Source organism: Lolium perenne, chromosome 2 (assembly GCF_019359855.2).
Source record: "Lolium perenne isolate Kyuss_39 chromosome 2, Kyuss_2.0, whole genome shotgun sequence".
NCBI classification, from domain to species: domain Eukaryota; kingdom Viridiplantae; phylum Streptophyta; class Magnoliopsida; order Poales; family Poaceae; genus Lolium; species Lolium perenne.
In genome coordinates this window covers 101700136-101721893 of record NC_067245.2, presented here as the reverse complement: position 1 = coordinate 101721893, position 21758 = coordinate 101700136, and the positions used below count along the sequence as shown (strand labels likewise).

The window sequence follows — 21758 nt, the reverse complement described above, 5'->3', positions numbered from 1 at the left end:
TTCTGTGCATGTCTTGTTCCATCTATTCATCTACGCCCGTTCCGCGTATTATTTCCCACTTGTAATCTATATATGCAGAATTCGTACCATCAGGGCAAGTAAATGCAAGTATCCGTAATACGTTTTCAAGGAACAAGAGAGGGAGGAAGAAGAAGAATTAATTGCTATTTTACAAAACCTTCCTTTTTTATGTATCATTAGTGGTGTGGCGAAGTGATGGTGCTGTTGAGTTGGTCGATGTATTAACTTTTTATTTTTATTTTATATGGGTGAACAATATCCTGTATGAACGCTATGTAATTTTATCCCTGTTTATATGTAATGGATGATTTTACCTTTTTTGTTATGAATAATTTCGATCTGTGTGAGTGAGTACTGTTTGTTCTTTCTTCCCTCTCTCTTTTGTTTTTTTTGGACCCTTTCCTTTTTTCTTTTTATGCCTTCATTTTTGTTTTTTATTTTGTGGCTACATGTGCGGTGATGTTTATTTTTGTCAATGAAGACGGAGGTGCAACTGACTTTCAAGAACATTGTTTTGATGACTCTGTAGACGGATTGCATCCTGTAATCGCCACCGAAATCAGTAACAATGAAGCTGGTATGTCCTACTCTATCTTAGTAGTTAAGTTTTTCATATAGAATATCATGTCCTTGTTTTTTTTTTCAATTTGTTCACTTTCTAAATATTTTTTTTTTGATTTTCTAAGATGATTTGGAGGTTCTTTATATTACTCCAGCTTTGCAAGGCTCTGTTCAGAATTTACCTGCCGTTGCAGGTAGAACTCCAAGGACCAGGCTACGCATGGAAAGGGTCGTTCTTCCTTCGAAGTTAATGCTACCTCCATACAACCGAGTAACTTGTACCGATGAGCAATATTTATTGTACCAGCAATTTATAAAGCACAACAGCGACTCTGAACACTCTAAAATTAAACAGTATGTCAGTTTTCTCATGTATACGCAATGGTGTTCTTTTTAGATAATTCATTACTTTTTTAGCAACTTAGTTTTGTTCATGCATTCTTTTTTTTGGCAGTTCAAGGTTCTTGATGATTGACCCTATGTGGGTTTCCACTGGTGACTTGGCTAGTAGCGTTATGCCTTCTGGAGAACTGTCAACAACGGTTGCCGAAATTGGAATTGCTGTTCTTCAGGTTGACTGTCCGAAGAAGAAGATAATTTTCCCATGGATAGTAACTGTTTATTTGCTTGAAAGAAGATTTAATTCAAGAATAACAGAAACATTTCAGGATGGATGATAAGTATAAACTTAGTCACCAAAATCTGGTAAACTTTTTCTGTGTGTTGTATGTTTTTCGATTTTGTGTTAATTGTGAACATTTATTTTAATGTTTCTCTGACCCTTGTTTTTATCTTTTCTTGTTTTGTTTTTTTTTTCAGCTGTGTTTTGGTGTCCTTCAGAATCTTGGAACAGAAAAGAAGCCATGTGGTCATTGGTATTCACTGTTCTTGAATTTTGAGAAAAAAAGGTTTGAAGTTCTTGATTCTGCGCGTGGTTCTGATGATGAATCGCTCATTAATCATTCTAGCGATCTAGTCGATGCTATCAAGTGCATGTATCGTATAAATTACTCCAGTTCATCAAAACAGATTGATGACTATGAGTTGGTTTTCATTGAAGCTCCTAAGCAAAATAACAAGTATGTTCTCTTCTTTTTTATCTAACTTTATGCTTTGTTCACTGTTTGGATATTTCTTTGTATTTGATAGCTCACAGATCTTTTGTTCTGTATCTTTTTTTTTTTGAAGCATTGATTGTGGTTATTTTATGCTCAAGTTCCTTGAACTTTGGAATGGCCGTGTTGTACCTGCAATCACTTATGATCAGATACCAGAACTTAGGAAGGTCCTAACATGGAATTGGTTAAACCACCCTCTGAACAAGTTGCAGAATTGGAGGTACCTGTTGGAAAGCAACGCTCTGTGAGGTATGAACTACCAGATGCTACTCAAATAAACTACCACTTACAGCATAAATAAGCTACTTCTCTTTTTTACTTGCAGTCTGATTTAATTAGCATTTTTTCTTATTCCTTTTTGGCTTGGTAATTTGTAACATTAACCGTTGGTAAATATATGTTTTAGTGGTTGGTAAGGGGGGGGGAGGGGGGCAGGTTGGTATTTTTGTTACGAGCTAAAATGTAATTTTTGTCTATTTTTTTTTGTTTGTAACTTAATTTATTGCTGTTCGTGGAATTATCAATATGCTGGTAAACAACATGCTCAGGGGTTGATAAACACATTGAATAGCGGTTGATAACTTTCAAGAACTCGACCTGGTCAGGGGTGGTTTTTTGGGGGATGGTGTTGACAAGTTCATGTTCTTTTTCCACAGCTGTTTTTCATAGGCTACTGGGTTGATAATTTTTCATGTTTTTACATTTGATAAACAACTGCTTGGAGGGTTGATACATAACTGGTCAGGGCGTTGATAAGTTCATTTTTCTTTTTTGACAGACTACTGGGTTGATAATTATCAAGGATAGTTTTCATAATTTATGGAACGGAAAAATAATTATCCAAATTGTAGTATTACAAGTTCGAACGACAAACACAGCATGACCATTACACAAATGTTTGTACTCCTTCTTTCATTGCATACTTCCATCCTGCTTTTTTCCCTCATCCTTCTTGCTTTGTCATGGGTTCCCTTCTTCTTTCTGGGAATCCATTCCTGGTATGCTCATGCCAACCTGTGTATTTTTTTTACATGGGATAAATTTAGTAAATGGTAATAACTTTTTTAATAGTTTCTTGTGTACTTGTATGTATATTATTCTGTAAGTCAGTACAGTACCTTGTCTCTGTCTGGGCATTTTGGTCTCTTGTGTCCAGGCAACCTGCAAAGTCCACACAATCTTGGTGCAGCCTTTTTCTTTAGTTTTGCAGCACATTTCTCATGGAAATTCATAGGTCTTTCACCTAGGTTGAACCCTGGTTTTCCTGACTGTGGTGGATCCTTATAAGGGCGATGCTCATCTTCATTTTTTTCTTCGTCACTTGAATTTTTCTCCTCATGGTGTATCTGTTCATTGTTGTGTCCATGATTGTTGTCTTCTCTATCTTCATGACGCATATTGTCAGTATCTTGTTGAACTGGGTCATCAACCTTTTTTCTCTTACGTGTGACTTTTTCTTTCGTCTGGAGGCGTTCCATTGCATCTTTGCATATAGCTTTCTTCAGCTCAGCAACTCCTTCAGCAAACAAGTCGTATGACCTAAGTGAAAAGTTGGCTATTCTGTAGTTATCAAGGTGCTTTCTATCTACTGCTCGTTGGTGACCTTTTAACTGTTAGTTTTAAACATTTTTTTGATATTTTTGTTTTGATTAGTGCTTTTTGTACATTTATAGGAGAGTGAAATTCAGTATGTCTACTTATGTGACTGAAGAGACGAGGGTTCAGGTGTCTAAGTTCCTTCTTAGTAAACTAGGACTTACTCCTGGCCCAGTTACCAACCTGTTTCTTGTCAAGAACCTTTCCTGTTTTGAGCCTGCTGGAGTCTTCAAGTGTCTCCATGTCATCAACAAGCTGGTCGGCACAGAGTTTGATTTCATAGTTAATCAAAGCCGCCAGTGTGAAGTCTTTGTTAGGTGCATGACCCCTGTTGCGTGTACGAAGCTTCACGATGTGCTTCCTTTAACCTTTAAGTTTGATGAAGCTCGCGTGAAGTTTTGCAAGGTTAGCTTCCTTGAAACACTCCCAGAAGATGAAGACATTTTCCTCAAGGAACCAGCCAAGACCTTTTCAGCCAGCATGGAGAATCGTAGTATTACTCAACAGAAGCTTCTAGGTTACCCTACTGGGTACTCTGATGCAAGCCTTGACATGGATTATGAGGAGAACATCAGAATGACGGACACCACAATGAAGATTCTCGGTGTTTCTGAGGGTTCTCAAGAGGGTCTAGTTAGAGTGAACCTAAAATATCTTCTTTCACCTGAGTACATTGCCCATGCATACTCTGTTGTGCAATCCCCAGACCTTGTCAAGTTTGCTGTTGAATACAACTCCAAGCTTTATATGAAGTTCAAGATCCCAATGATGGCTGAGGTGATGACCAAGAGCCACTACTTTGTTGATAGATTCATGATCAAGTTCTATTTAGTCAAGACTGTCAGGAAGTGTTCATTCATGGAAGATATTGGCAGGAAATGTCCAGTATACAGTAGGCTCAAGAATGAAGACCATTTCGAAGACCATTTCGAGTCTGCTTGATTTCTTAATAGACGATATAGTGCCTTTTCCCTTTCCCTAAGTGTTTTTTAGAAGCACAGTATGAACTCCATGTAATGTGGTGCTTTTTGTATCAAGGCATAAAGCCCTTGATGTTTGATTTGTGTACTATATACTTTCTGTGTCTAGGTGGTTTGATGAAACTTTTTTTTTAATGCTGCTTTTTCATCGTGTGTAATGGATGCTATTTATTTTGTACTTTTTTACGTAAGTCTGTGCTGGTGATGATTGTGTGCTGACATTTTTATATGCACATGCTTTGACAAATCTGAGTGTCACACATATCTTGGCTGGTATACAATCTCTTTTTTTTAACCTATCAATTTTGTTTTCTGTTCTTTTTTTTACCAGGGTATGTCGTACATTACTAAGATGAGGAGGCCATCAGTTACTCGTCATGTTATGAGTAGGCTTGGAGAGTATCCTGGGAAAGTGCATGATCTTTACCTTTTCCGTGTGATGGATACTCGGCTTGATGGTATATTCATTTGTCTTGCACTAGCAAAGAAGCTGCTCACTAGAGATTTTCAGTACACTGTTAATCAGGGCAGCAAAACCAAAGTGTTCATCAGGCCCAGTGGGACAGATGATAAAGCTACTCTTCTAGCTGCTTCTGAATTTAAGTACATGTTGAATCACTATCATATCAAGATCATCAAGATAGAAGAGATTCACTACAAGCCAGTTTCCAAGGATTTCTCTCTGAACAAACCAGTGTCGACATTCCCTTGTTCATATGATCATCTCTCAGTTGAAATGATGACTGAATTATCTTATCCTGTTGGTTTCTCTAGCCAAGGTGATAACATTGATGGTTTTTGCAACACAACAATGTCAGAGACAACCATGATTCTTCTGGGTATTTCTGAAGGAGTGCAGTCTGGTCTTCTCAATGTCATTGTCAAGTACTTCGTTCAACCTTCAACCATTGGGCTTGCACTTGAAGTTATACCTACAGACTTTGAATTCAAGTATGCCATTGACCAGAATGGATCTTTTTACATGAAGTTCAAAAAGCCCGAGCAAGCTGAAGCTATTGCTAGGAGGCATTACTTCATTGGAGGCAAAATGATCAAGTTTTACTATGTGAAGACTGTCGAACAGTTGGATGAACAAGATGACACGGGCAAACTGTCTTTCCACAAGAAGCATCATACTGATGATTTCTATGTGCGTTTCTAGTCAATCTATGACTGTGTAGTCGTGCTTTCGTGTCGTTAGGCACCTGGTGCCTTTTGTTTTGTTCTAAAAACTTGTCATGTAATAAGTAGGTAGCAAGGACTTTACATGTTTTCTACTCTTTCAGTGATGTATTTTGCTTTATCATATATGCAGTCAGCATGTTATCTTTTTCTCTTGGACACTATGATGTAATAAGTTTGTAGCAAGATATGCTATGTTCTTTTTTAATCTTCTTTTTCACTGTTTTTTGGTATCTCTCTTTTGTATGAGTGCTTTATAGTTCTTCACTTTGTACCCTTTTTTGCATCTGACTTTTTTTTTGTCATTTTGCCCCTGCTTTTGTATTCAGATCTTTTCTATTTTCTACTGGATGTCCAAAATACTGTCTAGCTTGCCGTCTTTTTTTTACAAGCAGTTATGAATATATTATCATTGTTCATAACGCCGGCATCTAGTCTATATTTTTTATTCTTTTTATTTTTTACAATGGTTTTCTTTAAATGGTTTTTTCCATAGTTGGACAGATCAAATGGTTCTCTTTTTCCTAAGGCATCAGTACTCATACTTTTAGTTTGTAATAGCTATCGAGCGTGACTGTATGTAGTTACCAACGCTGGACGAATGTTTTTACCGACACTGGGCATTACAGACATTTCCTTTTTCTACGTCCTCTTTTTTATTTTTTTATTAGTTTATATAAATAGGAATGTTGTATATGTTTTCACTTTACTTATGCATAGTCCACTCCTTTTTAATACTGGTTGCTTCTTCTCCTTTTTTTCGGCACAACTCAAGGCGCCCGTTAGTTGCTTTTTGTTCACTGCAAATTTTTTAATGCTACTGTTGGTGGAAGGTGAGACGGCTAGGCCTCAATAAATAGAGACCCCTTATCACTTCTGCATCTCTTCTCACTCTTGGCTATCCCATTCTCCCTCTTTCTAGGTCTAAATCCACATCGAGCCATTTGCTGTCAGTGGTGCTTCTCCCTCAGACCGGACGAAAGGAATCCTCTTCTCTCTATCTCTTTTTTTTGGTGGATCTTCTCCAAAGCTGCATCTGGACGGTAAGGGTTTTGTTTTGCTCTCTTTTTTCCTTCTTTGATGTTTCTGAATCCCGCACCTCCATGTGTTTGTTTAGTACGACCTCGTTTGATTCCCTTTTTCTGCCCCCCGCGCCCCCCTCTGTCTGTAGACCTTTTTTGCTAAATCTAGAAAGTACCTGGACAACAACTTTTTAAATATATAACCATATTCTGAAGATTTAACTCTATTTTTAGCAGATCTACAACAATATTCCTGTAGATCTAGTTTACTTTTTTGTAATCTATGAGTGCTCGTCTTCTATTTCCCTATAGTTTTACTCACAGATGTCCCTTTTTTTCATTGCACAGGGTTTTCCTTTTGCTCTTTCTCAAGATGGTCTGCCATGTATGTGGTAATCCAGATGGACCATGCAGGGCAAAAACGAGGGATTGCTCTTTTTTCATATCAGAGTTGTTGGTTACCTCTGAAGATTGGATGGTACATTTTAATACTTTATTCTTCGTTTTTATACTTTGTTTTTGTGAGATTTATTTTGCTGATTTTCCTTTTTATCACTGCACCAATGTATTTTTTTTGTTCTACATATTTTTTTGTTTTGCATGTTGTTCACTATACTGTTTTACTTTTTGGCAGAATGTTCCATGCTATGTTAGGAAACAGATAAACATGATATGTGCTGGGAGAACTGATATCTCTGTCTCTGATGAGTCTGGAACGACTCACACTTTCAATGTAGCTATGAATGAGTATGTAACAAGTTTTTATGGTTGGGGGTGGAAGGAATTTCTGATCACGTCCAATTCCAAACCTGGTGATTTCCTTATGTTTCAAATGACCAATAACCCTGAGATACCAATTAAAGTAGGATGTTGCAAGTCAGCAACAATGTCTCAGTTAAGTAATGTGCAATCTGGTACGTTGAATGATTCTGATAGCGAATCAAGTGATGAAGAACCAGATCAAGGTGATTCAAGTGATGGAGAACTAGATCAAGGTTTGTACGATTTTTGTTTTACCTTTTTTTTGCACATTTCTTTTTACAGATGATGCAAAATGCTTAGACCTTAAACAACATTAACTTATTCATTCCTTTCTTTTTGTTATTTGATTTTCTTTGTTATCAGTGTATGATCGACATAGTGTTGTTGTCATGACAAGGCCACTTTATTGGACTATGAATCTTTTCACTAGCTGGAGAGCAGTTGTTAACAGGAGAGGCATTGGTTTGGGACCATTGTTTCTGCACAAACTCACTGCCACAAACATTAACAATTCGCTGATGGTATGTATGTATTTTTGTGTCTCTTTTTATATGTGTCCCTTTTTTAAAATGTTTAATTTTTTTGAACTTAAGATCATGATATGAACATGCATGTTTATATATACTCAGGTTTGTTTCTTTTTTGTTGTTTGTACTGTGCAGAAAATCCCAAGCATGGTTGTCCAGGGTCTTAACCTCGAACCATCAGGTTCCGTGGTTCTATCAGCGGACAACACACCAGATGTCCTTGGACAGTTCCATCCCTCCACTGATGGCAGGATGATAATAAGTGTTCAAGCATGGGCAGAGTTTGCTGAAAAGAAGGGGTTAGCAGCTGGTCAAGTGGTGATGTTTCTCTTCCATCAATATGGTGGTATCATGACACGCAGGCAGGGTGTTGTTATTACTGTCGATGTTATTTGAATATGTAACGAATCTGTGTATGTTGGAACATCGATCAAGTGCTTTATGTATCGTTTTGAAACACCTTTTGTTATCCATTTTCTATGTAACTGAACTATGTTTTTGTAACTCAACTTTGTTTTGAGATCAATGTTTTTTACCAACCCATGTTATCTTTTGTTAGCTCCTTCTTTTTATTTCTCTTTTTCTGTAGACAAACGTGGTCCTTTTTTGTTTTTTAAGTGAACAAGGGAACCTACTTATCAACCCTCCCATGCAGTCTTCATCAACAGGTCGCTCAATGTTTTATCAACCCATCTACTCTGTTGCTACCATATTCTTTTCTTTCTTTTTTCTGTAGACAAAGGTGGTCCTTTTTTGTTTTCAAGGGAACAAGGGAACCTACTTATCAACCCTCCAATGCACTCTTAATCAACAAGTGACTCAATGTTTTATCAACCCATCTACTCTATTGTTACCATCTTCTTTCTTTTCTTGTTTTGTAGACAAAGCTGGTCCTTTTTGTTTCTTAAGGGAACAAGGAAACCTACTTATCAACCCTCCCATGCACTCTTCATCAATAGGTGGCTCAATGTTTTACCAACCCATCTACTCTTTTGTTACCTCCTTCTTTTTATTTTCTGTTTCTGTATACAAAAGGTGGTTCTTTTTGTTTCTTAAGGGAACAAGGGAACCTACTTATCAACCCTCCCATGCACTCTTCATCAACAGGTGACTCAATGTTTTATCAACCCATCTACTCCCTTGTTACCATCTTTTCTCTTTTTTTCTGTAGACAAAGGTGGTCTTTTTTTGTTTTTAAGGGAATAAGGGAACCTACTTATCAACCATCTCATGCACTATTCATCAACAGGTGATTGAATGTTTTTATCAACCCATTTACTCTCTTGTTACCATCTTATTTCTTTCTTTTTTCTGTAGACAAAGGTGTTCCTTTTTGGTTTTTTAAGGGAACAATGGAACCTACTTTATCAACCTCCCATGTAGTGTTTTAAGGGAATAATTTTTGGTCGCCTGAGGTGCTCGCCAAAGCATTGTCGTCTGAGGGGGCTCGCTGATGCAGGGCCTTATGAGGTTGTCACCAGAGTTGGGCCGGACGAGGGGTGTGTAGGGGAGAAAGGCATCGAGTCGAGTTGGCTAGGAGGTTGTGGGGGGTGTGCGCAAGGTTTGCGGCGACGGGCGTAGGGGCGAGTCGGTGGTTCCCGAGAGAAGGGATACGGGAGAGTTCCGGAGCGCGAGGAGGACAGAAGGGAGCTGCAGGCCGCGAGAATGTAGACGGTGGCGGTTGTTATAAGGACAGGATGGAAGATTGGTAGGGGCAGTCGTGCAGCGAGGGGAGATGTGCGGGGCAGACGCAAGTTTCCGAGTTTTTTCTAAGGGTGAGACTATTTATCAACCCACTTATTTTTATCAACCCTCTTATTCAGTTTTCACCAATACGTTATTCAATGTTTTTTTGTCAACTTTGTTTTTTATGTCTAGCGTCTCTTACTCTCTTTTTTGGGCCGTCCCTTTGTTTCTAGGCCCAGTCCAGTACAAAACAATACAAAGCATGCGTCTTCTCGAATCGACGGAGACCCGACGCGTGCAGTTACTCCCATTTACAGTTCTGGTCGCTTTGAGAAGTGGGAGAGGCGGTTGATACCAGGGCGGATAGGACGTTGTTGCAGGTCAAATCTCAAATCTTTGCCCATCCAATCTCTTTTCGATCTTTATTTCCTTCTTAATCTCTTTCCGCATTTCCTGTCTTAGTTGATTTTCATAGCATTTTTGCAAGTTCTTAGGGCTTTTTGCTGGAGGAACTAATCTATCTCTCTCTGTTCCTTTTTCTCTCGAATCTGTGTTGCCACTCAAGTAATTTCTTCATCTCTTGTTTGTTCGAATCTTATCCTAACCGACTATTCTCTTCTGCTCATCAATTTTTACATTTCGCAGGTGAACAGTAAGTACGAACAGAAAGGGTTTTTTTTTCGCTCTGTAGATCTGTTGCTGTTCATCTTCTTCTTTTTTGTCGGGGGACATGTGCTTCTGTATCTAGGCGGTGAGTACTTATCCTTCTTTTTTATGTATTTTTCATTAGATTTTATGTAGATTTTAACTTTTCGCAATCTTCATGTTTTTGTAGTATGCATTGTTCTTATTTCTACGGGGTAAGCCAAGAAATGAAATCCAATACTTTTTTTTGTTAATCTAATGGTCTCAAATCCATGTTATTTTTATCAGGTGCATATTAAATATAATGATTTTTATAAAGATTCTTTCATTGTTGTCACAAAGGTACTTTTTCTTTAATAATCTGCTTATTGATGTTCTTCCCCGTCAGTTATTTGGTGTTATTTTTTAGATAAACAACAGTTATACTTGGTTATGTATGACATTTTTTTTTTGCAGACTAAATATCTTTTTATGTTCATGTTTTTTATTACACATTACTTTGCCTAGCAGCAAGCCTACAAAATGTGATCCTATATACTCTTTTTCTCCGGGGCACTCATGACAAGTTATCTCCCTTTTGCTGTTCCTTCTCATCTTTTTTTCTTTTTTCCAGTGACCTCTTCGTGTCCCTCTCATAATGGATGAGGAAGGGAAGTTTAGCAATTCCAGCAGTGACAAGGATCAGGAAGAAGTGGTTAGCAATCAAAACAGTGATACGGATGAGGAGTTGTATGCTAGGACTGACATCAATGAAACCCGTAAGATGTTTGCACACACGGCTGATATTGAGGTTGTCTATACTGATGACACCCATAAAGTAGCCGAGATTATCGACAAGTACGAGCAATGGCTTATGAAGGAGAAATACAAGTTCGTGGGTCTTGACTTTGAGTATTGTGACCCAGAATATAAAGGTGACCATCGTATTGCGGTTGTTCAACTGTCGATGAACAATCATGTATTGGTATACCAATGGTCTAGGTATGATATTTCAACTTGCATTTTATTTTTGTTGTTGTGTGTTTTAATCAGTGTTGAAAGCAGATTTTTTCATATCTTTATATCCTTCTGTTTTTATGTTTTTTGCAGTAGCCTGAAGTGGTGTCCGAAACTTATGGATTTCTTACGCAGCGGCGTACATTTTGCTAGTGTTGACATAAGGAATGACAAAATAGCAATCGAGCGAAGTTGGAATATTGAGATACCAGCTGAGTGCCACATTGATCTTCAAGACTTGTTCAAGCTCGATCGTGACAGGACTGGTATGGCTGACATGGCAGCCAGCCTCATAGACAGTAGCTACAAAGTAATGAAGCAGAAGTTCCCATCTATTCAGCACAAGTTCTGGGAGAAGAGTCCGCTTGATGATATTAACATTGAGTATGCAGCCAGAGATGCTTATGTTGCGTATCAACTGTATCGTACAATTCTTGCCTGCAACTATGGACAGCGGCACAGGCTACCTCCGCAAGCAACAGCAACACCATTGCAACCCAGTTCAACGGGTGGCGCAGAGGCTTCTTCATCGAGCATCTGCAAAGTAGAACAAGTATTGGTTGGCACGAAGCGACCAAGTGGGGATGAAGGGTGGACACAAATTCGCATGACTGATGGGCATGAATATTGGAGTGCCGCGTCCTGGAAATTTCCCATGTATTATGAAACAAGCCCTCCTCATTATCTTGAGGGCGAGTGGGATGATTGGCCAGAGGACAAGAAGCAGAAGATAGATTGGAGTGATCCGCCTGCCGACACACCCGTGTTCTATGCTAAGTGAAGTGTGTATGTTCATACCAGGCTTTTGTGTAAATGTGATGAACTACTTGTCTAAAATGCAAAGTGTGTGTTTTGCTGTGTGTACGTCGAAAATTCAAGTGTGTGAGTGTGTAGCTGAATAAGGGCTACTATGTTATTTTGGGCGTGTGATCCTTTTGTTACAAATGCAAACCCTGTCTCTACACCTGAACAAATGTTAAACGTTTTAATACCCGTGTTCATACTGTGTTTTTATGTATGTATCTGAGATGTTTACTCTTCATCATGAAAAATGATCAACAAATATGTACCAACCCTCACATGTACTTTTTATCAACAATTGAGTTAATGTTTTATCAACCCATTTAATTTTTTGTTACCTCTTTATTTTTACTTTCTCTTTTATTTTTTTGTTGTAGACAAAAGGTGGTCCTTCTTGTTTTTTAAGGGACCAAGGGAAAAAATAATTATCTACCCATGCATTCAGTATTCATCAACACATGAGTCCACGTGTTACCGACCCATTTTCATTATTTTTAGCTGCATCTATTTTTTTTCTTATATATGAACTTTTTGGTTTCTTTTTTGGTTCTCACGTGAATAGGGTGAACCTACTTATCAACCCTCCCATGCACTCTTCATCAATAGGTGGCTCAATGTTTTACCAAACCATCTACTCTCTTGTTACCATCTTCTTTCTTTCTTTTTCCGTAGACAAAAGCTGGTCCTTTTTGGTTTCTTCAGGGAACAAGGGAACCTACTTATCAACCATCCCGTGCACTCTTCATCAAATAGGTGGCTCAATGTTTTACCAACACATCTACTATTTTTTTTACCTCATTCTTTTTATTTCTCTTTTATTGTAGACAAAGGTGGTCCTTTTTGTTTTCTAAGGGAACAAGGGAACCTACTTATCAACCCTCCCATGCACTCTTCATCAATAGGTGGCTCAATGTTTTACCAACCCATCTACTCTCTTGTTACCATCTTTTTTCTTTCTTGTGTCTGTAGACAAAGCTGGTCCTTTTTGTTTTTTAAGGGAACAAGGGAACCTAATTATCAACCCTCCCATGCACTCTTCGTCAATAGTTGACTCAATGTTTTACCAACCCATCTACTCTCTTGTTACCATCTTCTTTCTTTCTTTTTCTATAGACAAAGGTGGTCCTTTTTGGTTTTTTAAGGCAACAAGGGAACCTACTTATCAACCCTCCCATGCACTCTTCATCAATAGGTGGCTCAATGTTTTACCAACCCATCTACTCTATTGTTACCATCTTTTTTCTTTCTTGTGTCTGTAGACAAAGGTGGTCCTTTTTGTTTTTTAAGGCAACAAGGGAACCTACTTATCAACCCTCCCATGCAATCTTCATCAATAGGTGGCTCAATGTTTTTATCAACCCATCTACTCTCTTGTTACCATCTTATTTCTTTTCTTTTTCTGTAGACAAAGGTGGTCCTTTTTGGTTTTTTAAGGGAATAAGGGAACCTAATTATCAACCCTCCCATGCACTCTTGATCAATATTTGGCTCAATGTTTTATCAACCCATATACTCTCTTGTTACCTCCTTCTTTCTTTCTTTTTCTGTAGACAAAGGTGGTCCTTTTTGGTTTTTTAAGGGAATAAGGGAACCTACTTATCAACCCTCCCATGCACTCTTCATCAATAGGTGGCTCAATGTTTTATCAACCCATCTACTCTCTTGTTACCATCTTATTTCTTTCTTTTTCTGTAGACAAAGGTGGTCCTTTTTGGTTTTTTAAGGGAATAAGGGAACCTACTTATCAACCCTCCCATGCTCTCTTGATCAATAGGTGGCTCAATGTTTTTATCAACCCATCTACTCTCTTGTTACCATCTCCTTTCTTTCTTTTTCTGTAGACAAAAGTGGTCCCTTTTGGTTTTTTAAGGGAATAAGGGAACCTAATTATCAACCCTCCCATGCACTCTTGATCAATATCTGGCTCAATGTTTTATCAACCCATCTACTCTCTTGTTACCATCTTATTTCTTTCTTTTTCTGTAGACAAAGGTGGTCCTTTTTGGTTTTTTAAGGGAATAAGGGAACCTACTTATCAACCCTCCCATGCTCTCTTGATCAATAGGTGGCTCAATGTTTTTATCAACCCATCTACTCTCTTGTTACCATCTCCTTTCTTTCTTTTTCTGTAGACAAAAGTGGTCCCTTTTGGTTTTTTAAGGGAATAAGGGAACCTAATTATCAACCCTCCCATGCACTCTTGATCAATATCTGGCTCAATGTTTTATCAACCCATCTACTCTCTTGTTACCATCTTATTTCTTTTCTTTTTCTGTAGACAAAGGTGGTCATTTTTGGTTTTTTAAGGGAATAAGGGAACCTACTTATCAACCCTCCCATGCTCTCTTGATCAATAGGTGGCTCAATGTTTTATCAACCCATCTACTCTCTTGTTACCTGCTTCTTTCTTTCTTTTTCTGTAGACAAAGGTGGTCCTTTTTGGTTTTTTAAGGGAATAAGGGAACCTACTTATCAACCCTCCCATGCACTCTTCATCAATATCTGGCTCAATGTTTTTATCAACCCATCTACTCTCTTGTTACCATCTTCTTTCTTTCTTTTTCTGTAGACAAAGGTGGTCCTTTTTGGTTTTTTAAGGGAATAAGGGAACCTACTTATCAACCCTCCCATGCTCTCTTGATCAATATCTGGCTCAATGTTTTATCAACCCATCTACTCTCTTGTTACCTGCTTCTTTCTTTCTTTTTTCTGTAGACAAAGGTGGTCCTTTTTGGTTTTTTAAGGGAATAAGGGAACCTAATTATCAACCCTCCCATGCACTCTTGATCAATATCTGGCTCAATGTTTTATCAACCCATCTACTCTCTTGTTACCATCTTATTTCTTTTCTTTTTCTGTAGACAAAGGTGGTCATTTTTGGTTTTTTAAGGGAATAAGGGAACCTACTTATCAACCCTCCCATGCTCTCTTGATCAATAGGTGGCTCAATGTTTTATCAACCCATCTACTCTCTTGTTACCTCCTTCTTTCTTTCTTTTTCTGTAGACAAAGGTGGTCCTTTTTGGTTTTTTAAGGGAATAAGGGAACCTAATTATCAACCCTCCCATGCACTCTTCATCAATATCTGGCTCAATGTTTTTATCAACCCATCTACTCTCTTGTTACCATCTTCTTTCTTTCTTTTTCTGTAGACAAAGGTGGTCCTTTTTGGTTTTTTAAGGGAATAAGGGAACCTACTTATCAAGCCTCCCATGCAATCTTCATCAATAGGTGGCTCAATGTTTTACCAACCCATCTACTCTCTTGTTACCTCCTTCTTTTTTTTCTTTTCCTGTACACAAAGGTGGTCCTTTTTGTTTTTTAAGGGAACAAGGGAACCTACTTATCAACCCTCGCATGCAATCTTCATCAATAGGTGGCTCAATGTTTTTATCAACCCATCTACTCTCTTGTTACCATCTTCTTTCTTTCTTTTTCTGTAGACAAAGGTGGTCCTTTTTGGTTTTTTAAGGGAATAAGGGAACCTACTTATCAAGCCTCCCATGCAATCTTCATCAATAGGTGGCTCAATGTTTTACCAACCCATCTACTCTCTTGTTACCTCCTTCTTTTTTTTCTTTTCCTGTACACAAAGGTGGTCCTTTTTGTTTTTTAAGGGAACAAGGGAACCTACTTATCAACCCTCGCATGCAATCTTCATCAATAGGTGGCTCAATGTTTTACCAACCCATCTACTCTCTTGTTACCTCCTTATTTTTTTTCTTTTCCTGTACACAAAGGTGGTCCTTTTTGTTTTTTTAAGGGAACAAGGGAACCTACTTATCAACCATCCGATACACTCTTCATCAATAGGTGGCTCAATGTTTTTACCAACCCATCTACTCTCTTGTTACCTCCTTTTTTTTTTTCTTTTTCTGTACACAAAGGTGGTCCTTTTTGTTTATCAACTCTACTTATCAACCCTCCCATTATCTCTTCATCAACACCTTAGTCCATATGTTACCAACACTCCCATTCAGTCTTTATCAACATGTATATGGAAGCTTAACCAACACCTACATTATTATGTTACCAAGAAGGGAATTGCGGAAGAAGGGAATTGTCATGTTGCAAGTCGTAGTTCATTTCATTTGCAAGTGGATTATGCTGCTCCCCTCCCTTTTTTTTAACCCTAAAATTTCACTAGCCCAAAAAGAGAATAAGGGAATAGTTAATATTTTTACTACGTGAACATGTAAAGGGAATTGCCCACGTGCAGCAAGCAAATTAACGTACGACAACCCAACTTGTGTCACGAGCGGAAAGGGAATTGCCACGAAAGAGAATTGTCACGAGCGGAAAGGGAATTGTCACGAGCGGAAGGCAAATCAATTAAGGCACGTAACCTCTGTGGTCCACAATTACCACGAAAGGGAAAACGCGTTTTTATGGTTTTATTCCCAAATTGGGTTGTCCGAAACCGATCGCTTGATTTAATCCTGGCGCGCGAGCGCCAGCTAGGGCCGCCCCCTAGTACTACTCTCGCCCAAGCACGCTTAACTTCGGAGTTCTGATGGGATCCGGTGCTTTAGTGCTGGTATGATCGCATCCGACATGTTATGCACTCATTTTCCCTTATGCTTGCTCCTCCCGCTCTTTTGTCTGCTCTATTTTGTACCATGTCCATCCTCTTTTTCATCCGCACCACCGTTTCCCATCACCAATAGCCGAGCACGAGTGCCCGCAAAAAAATATCGTCCTAACTTCACCATGAATGTCGCCGCGTGACGCAAAAAAGGAGGGATGCAACACGAGGACTTCCCAGGAGGTCACCCATCCTAGTACTACTCTCGCCCAAGCACGCTTAACTTCGGAGTTCTGATGGGATCCGGTGCTTTAGTGCTGGTATGATCGCATCCGACATGTTATGCACTCATTTTCCCTTATGCTTGCTCCTCCCGCTCTTTGTCTGCTCTATTTTGTACCATGTCCATCCTCTTTTTCATCCGCACCACCGTTTCCCATTACCAATAGCCGAGCACGAGTGCCCGCAAAAAAATATCGTCCTAACTTCACCATGAATGTCGCCGCGTGACGCAAAAAAGGAGGGATGCAACACGAGGACTTCCCAGGAGGTCACCCATCCTAGTACTACTCTCGCCCAAGCACGCTTAACTTCGGAGTTCTGATGGGATCCGGTGCTTTAGTGCTGGTATGATCGCATCCGACATGTTATGCACTCATTTTCCCTTATGCTTGCTCCTCCCGCTCTTTGTCTGCTCTATTTTGTACCATGTCCATCCTCTTTTTCATCCGCACCACCGTTTCCCATCACCAATAGCCGAGCACGAGTGCCCGCAAAAAAATATCGTCCTAACTTCACCATGAATGTCGCCGCGTGACGCAAAAAAGGAGGGATGCAACACGAGGACTTCCCGGGAGGTCACCCATCCTAGTACTACTCTCGCCCAAGCACGCTTAACTTCGGAGTTCTGATGGGCTCCGGTGCTTTAGTGCTGGTATGAGCGCATCCGACATGTTATGCACTCATTTTCCCTTATGCTTGCTCCTCCCGCTCTTTGTCAGCATTTTTTTTGTACCATGTCCATCCTCTTTTTCATCCGCACCACCGTTTCCCATCACCAATAGCCGAGCACGAGTGCCCGCAAAAAAATATCGTCCTAACTTCACCATGAATGTCGGCGCGTGACGCTAAATAGGAGGGATGCAGCACGAGGACTTCCCAGAGGTCACCCATCCTAGTACTACTCTCGCCCAAGCACGCTTAACTTCGGAGTTCGATGGGATCCGGTGGTTTAGTGCAGGTATGATCGCATCCGACATGTTATGCACTCATTTTCCCTTATGCTTGCTCCTCCCGCTCTTTGTCTGCTCTATTTTGTACCATGTCCATCCTCTTTTTCATCCGCACCACCGTTTCCCATCACCAATAGCCGAGCACGAGTGCCCGCAAAAAAATATCGTCCTAACTTCACCATGAATGTCGCCGCGTGACGCAAAAAAGGAGGGATGCAACACGAGGACTTCCCAGGAGGTCACCCATCCTAGTACTACTCTCGCCCAAGCACGCTTAACTTGGGAGTTCTGATGGGATCCGGTGCTTTAGTGCTGGTATGATCGCATCCGACATGTTATGCACTCATTTTCCCTTATGCTTGCTCCTCCCGCTCTTTGTCTGCTCTATTTTGTACCATGTCCATCCTCTTTTTCATCCGCACCACCGTTTCCCATCACCAATAGCCGAGCACGAGTGCCCGCAAAAATATATCGTCCTAACTTCACCATGAATGTCGCCGCGTGACGCAAAAAAGGAGGGATGCAACACGAGGACTTCCTCAGGAGGTCACCCATCCTAGTACTACTCTCGCCCAAGCACGCTTAACTTCGGAGTTACGATGGGATCCGGTGCTTTAGTCTTTGGTATGATCGCATCCGACATGTTATGCACTCATTTTCCCTTATGCTTGCTCCTCCCGCTCTTTGTCTGCTCTATTTTGTACCATGTCCATCCTCTTTTTCATCCGCACCACCGTTTCCCATCACCAATAGCCGAGCACGAGTGCCCGCAAAAATATTACGTCCTAACTTCACCATGAATGTCGCCGCGTGACGCACAAGGAGGGATGCAACACGAGGACTTCCCGGAGGTCACCCATCCTAGTACTACTCTCGCCCAAGCACGCTTAACTTCGGAGTTCGATGGGATCCGGTGCTTTAGTGCCGGTATGATCGCATCCGACATGTTATGCACTCATTTTCCCTTATGCTTGCTCCTCCCGCTCTTTGTCTCGCTCTATTTTGTACCATGTCCATCCTCTTTTCATCCGCACCACCGTTTCCCATCACCAATAGCCGAGCACGAGTGCCCGCAAAAAATATCGTCCTAACTTCACCATGAATGTCGCCGCGTGACGCAAAAAGGAGGGATGCAACATCAGGACTTCCCAGGAGGTCACCCATCCTAGTACTACTCTCGCCCAAGCACGCTTAACTTTGGAGTTCTGATGGGATCCCGTGCTTTAGTGCTGGTATGATCGCATCCGACATGTTATGCACTCATTTTCCCTTATGCTTGCTCCTCCCGCTCTTTGTCTGCTCTATTTTGTACCATGTCCATCCTCTTTTTCATCCGCACCACCGTTTCCCATCACCAATAGCCGAGCACGAGTGCCCGCAAAAAAATATCGTCCTAACTTCACCATGAATGTCGCCGCGTGACGCAAAAATGAGGGATGCAACACGAGGACGTACCAGGAGGTCACCCATCCTAGTACTACTCTCGCCCAAGCACGCTTAACCGGAGTTCGATGGGATCCGGTGCTTTAGTCTGGTATGATCGCATCCGAGCATGTTATGCACTCATTTTCCCTTATGCTTGCTCCTCCGCTCTTTGTCTGCTCTATTTTGTACCATGTCCATCCTCTTTTCATCCGCACCACCGTTTCCCATCACCAATAGCCGAGCACGAGTGCCCGCAAAAAAATATCGTCCTAACTTCACCATGAATGTCGCCGCGTGACGCAAAAAGGAGGGATGCAACACGAGGACTTCCCAGGAGGTCACCCATCCTAGTACTACTCTCGCCCAAGCACGCTTAACCGGAGTTACGATGGGATCCGGTGCTTTAGTGCTGGTATGATCGCATCCGACATGTTATGCACTCATTTTCCCTTATGCTTGCTCCTCCCGCTCTTTGTCTCGCTCTATTTTGTACCATGTCCATCCTCTTTTTCATCCGCACCACCGTTTCCCATCACCAATAGCCGAGCACGAGTGCCCGCAAAAAAATATCGTCCTAACTTCACCATGAATGTCGCCGCGTGACGCAAAAAGGAGGGATGCAACACGAGGACTTCCCAGGAGGTCACCCATCCTAGTACTACTCTCGCGCAAGCACGCTTAACTTCGGAGTTCTCTGGGATCCGGTGCTTTAGTGCTGGTATGATCGCATCCGACATGTTATGCACTCATTTTCCCTTATGCTTGCTCCTCCCGCTCTTTGTCTGCTCTCTATTTTGTACCATGTCCATCCTCTTTTTCATCCGCACCACCGTTTCCCATCACCAATAGCCGAGCACGAGTGCCCGCAAAAAAATATCGTCCTAACTTCACCATGAATGTCGCCGCGTGACGCAAAAAAGGAGGGATGCAACACGAGGACTTCCCAGGAGGTCACCCATCCTAGTACTACTCTCGCCCAAGCACGCTTAACTTCGGAGTTCTGATGGGATCCGGTGCTTTAGTGCCGGTATGATCGCATCCGACATGTTATGCACTCATTTTCCCTTATGCTTGCTCCTCCCGCTCTTTGTCTGCTCTATTTTGTACCATGTCCATCCTCTTTTTCATCCGCACCACCGTTTCCCATCACCAATAGCCGAGCACGAGTGCCCGCAAAAAAATATCGTCCTAACTTCACCATGAATGTCGCCGCGTGACGCAAAAAAGGAGGGATGCAACACGAGGACTTCCCAGGAGGTCACCCATCCTAGTACTACTCTCGCCCAAGCACGCTTAACTTCGGAGTTCTGATGGGATCCGGTGCTTTAGTGCTGGTATGATCGCATCCGACATGTTATGCACTCATTTTCCCTTATGCTTGCTCCTCCCGCTCTTTGTCTGCTCTATTTTGTACCATGTCCATCCTCTTTTTCATCCGCACCACCGTTTCCCATCACCAATAGCCGAGCACGAGTGCCCGCAAAAAAATATCGTCCTAACTTCACCATGAATGTCGCCGCGTGACGCAAAAAAGGAGGGATGCAACACGAGGACTTCCCAGGAGGTCACCCATCCTAGTACTACTCTCGCCCAAGCACGCTTAACTTCGGAGTTTTGATGGGATCCGGTGCTTTAGTGCTGGTATGATCGCATCCGACATGTTATGCACTCATTTTCCCTTATGCTTGCTCCTCCCGCTCTTTGTCTGCTCTATTTTGTACCATGTCCATCCTCTTTTTCATCCGCACCACCGTTTCCCATCACCAATAGCCGAGCACGAGTGCCCGCAAAAAATATCGTCCTAACTTCACCATGAATGTCGCCGCGTGACGCAAAAAAGGAGGGATGCAACACGAGGACTTCCCAGGAGGTCACCCATCCTAGTACTACTCTCGCCCAAGCACGCTTAACCGGAGTTCGATGGGATCCGGTGCTTTAGTGCTGGTATGATCGCATCCGACATGTGAGGCACTCAATTTCCCTTATGCGTGCTCCACCCGCTCTTTGTCCGCTCGCTTTTGTACACTCTCCATCCTCACGTCGCTCCGCACCACCGTTTCCCATCACCAATAGCCGAGCACGAGTGCCCGCAAAAAATATCGTCCTAACTTCACCATGAATGTCGCCGCGTGACGCAAAAAAGGAGGGATGCAACACGAGGACTTCCCAGGAGGTCACCCATCCTAGTACTACTCTCGCCCAAGCACGCTTAACTTCGGTGCTTTAGTGCTGGTATGATCGCATCCGACATGTTATGCACTCATTTTCCCTTATGCTTGCTCCTCCCGCTCTTTGTCTGCTCTATTTTGTACCATGTCCATCCTCTTTTTCATCCGCACCACCGTTTCCCATCACCAATAGCCGAGCACGAGTGCCCGCAAAAAAATATCGTCCTAACTTCACCATGAATGTCGCCGCGTGACGCAAAAAGGAGGGATGCAACACGAGGACTTCCCAGGAGGTCACCCATCCTAGTACTACTCTCGCCCAAGCACGCTTAACTTCGGAGTTCGATGGGATCCGGTGCTTTAGATCTTTGGTATGATCGCATCCGACATGTTATGCACTCATTTTCCCTTATGCTTGCTCCTCCCGCTCTTTGTATGCTCTATTTTGTACCATGTCCATCCTCTTTTTCATCCGCACCACCGTTTCCCATCACCAATAGCCGAGCACGAG

At 41.4% G+C, this 21758-nt stretch overlaps 15 non-coding genes and 3 pseudogenes across 15 annotated transcripts; all 18 read right to left on the bottom strand.

Annotated features, from left to right (window-relative positions):
* Nucleotides 1-16338: 16338 nt before the first annotated feature.
* Nucleotides 16339-16448, bottom strand: LOC127319072 (5S ribosomal RNA; annotated as a pseudogene).
* A 189-nt stretch (nt 16449-16637) lies between these two features.
* Nucleotides 16638-16756, bottom strand: LOC127318797 (5S ribosomal RNA). Its single transcript, XR_007862119.1, has one exon. It is a non-coding gene; the product is annotated as a 5S ribosomal RNA (ribosomal RNA).
* A 188-nt stretch (nt 16757-16944) lies between these two features.
* Nucleotides 16945-17063, bottom strand: LOC127318860 (5S ribosomal RNA). Its single transcript, XR_007862179.2, has one exon. It is a non-coding gene; the product is annotated as a 5S ribosomal RNA (ribosomal RNA).
* Nucleotides 17064-17251: 188 nt separating this feature from the next.
* Nucleotides 17252-17370, bottom strand: LOC127318995 (5S ribosomal RNA). The gene has a single exon (XR_007862306.2). It is a non-coding gene; the product is annotated as a 5S ribosomal RNA (ribosomal RNA).
* A 189-nt stretch (nt 17371-17559) lies between these two features.
* LOC127319074 (5S ribosomal RNA) lies at nt 17560-17676 on the bottom strand. Its single transcript, XR_007862373.2, has one exon. It is a non-coding gene; the product is annotated as a 5S ribosomal RNA (ribosomal RNA).
* Nucleotides 17677-17864: 188 nt separating this feature from the next.
* Nucleotides 17865-17983, bottom strand: LOC127319055 (5S ribosomal RNA). The gene has a single exon (XR_007862363.2). It is a non-coding gene; the product is annotated as a 5S ribosomal RNA (ribosomal RNA).
* A 188-nt stretch (nt 17984-18171) lies between these two features.
* On the bottom strand, nt 18172-18292 carry LOC127319022 (5S ribosomal RNA). The gene has a single exon (XR_007862331.2). It is a non-coding gene; the product is annotated as a 5S ribosomal RNA (ribosomal RNA).
* Nucleotides 18293-18478: 186 nt separating this feature from the next.
* Nucleotides 18479-18595, bottom strand: LOC127319089 (5S ribosomal RNA). The gene has a single exon (XR_007862387.2). It is a non-coding gene; the product is annotated as a 5S ribosomal RNA (ribosomal RNA).
* Nucleotides 18596-18781: 186 nt separating this feature from the next.
* LOC127319076 (5S ribosomal RNA) lies at nt 18782-18900 on the bottom strand. The gene has a single exon (XR_007862374.2). It is a non-coding gene; the product is annotated as a 5S ribosomal RNA (ribosomal RNA).
* A 187-nt stretch (nt 18901-19087) lies between these two features.
* Nucleotides 19088-19202, bottom strand: LOC127318913 (5S ribosomal RNA; annotated as a pseudogene).
* Nucleotides 19203-19388: 186 nt separating this feature from the next.
* On the bottom strand, nt 19389-19505 carry LOC127318978 (5S ribosomal RNA). The gene has a single exon (XR_007862290.2). It is a non-coding gene; the product is annotated as a 5S ribosomal RNA (ribosomal RNA).
* A 188-nt stretch (nt 19506-19693) lies between these two features.
* Nucleotides 19694-19811, bottom strand: LOC127319034 (5S ribosomal RNA). The gene has a single exon (XR_007862342.2). It is a non-coding gene; the product is annotated as a 5S ribosomal RNA (ribosomal RNA).
* A 190-nt stretch (nt 19812-20001) lies between these two features.
* LOC127318843 (5S ribosomal RNA) lies at nt 20002-20120 on the bottom strand. Its single transcript, XR_007862163.2, has one exon. It is a non-coding gene; the product is annotated as a 5S ribosomal RNA (ribosomal RNA).
* Nucleotides 20121-20308: 188 nt separating this feature from the next.
* LOC127318894 (5S ribosomal RNA) lies at nt 20309-20427 on the bottom strand. Its single transcript, XR_007862212.2, has one exon. It is a non-coding gene; the product is annotated as a 5S ribosomal RNA (ribosomal RNA).
* Nucleotides 20428-20615: 188 nt separating this feature from the next.
* LOC127318993 (5S ribosomal RNA) lies at nt 20616-20734 on the bottom strand. The gene has a single exon (XR_007862304.2). It is a non-coding gene; the product is annotated as a 5S ribosomal RNA (ribosomal RNA).
* Nucleotides 20735-20921: 187 nt separating this feature from the next.
* On the bottom strand, nt 20922-21037 carry LOC127319081 (5S ribosomal RNA). Its single transcript, XR_007862379.2, has one exon. It is a non-coding gene; the product is annotated as a 5S ribosomal RNA (ribosomal RNA).
* A 187-nt stretch (nt 21038-21224) lies between these two features.
* Nucleotides 21225-21325, bottom strand: LOC127318924 (5S ribosomal RNA; annotated as a pseudogene).
* A 187-nt stretch (nt 21326-21512) lies between these two features.
* On the bottom strand, nt 21513-21632 carry LOC127318848 (5S ribosomal RNA). The gene has a single exon (XR_007862167.2). It is a non-coding gene; the product is annotated as a 5S ribosomal RNA (ribosomal RNA).
* Between the last annotated feature and the right edge of the window lie 126 nt (nt 21633-21758).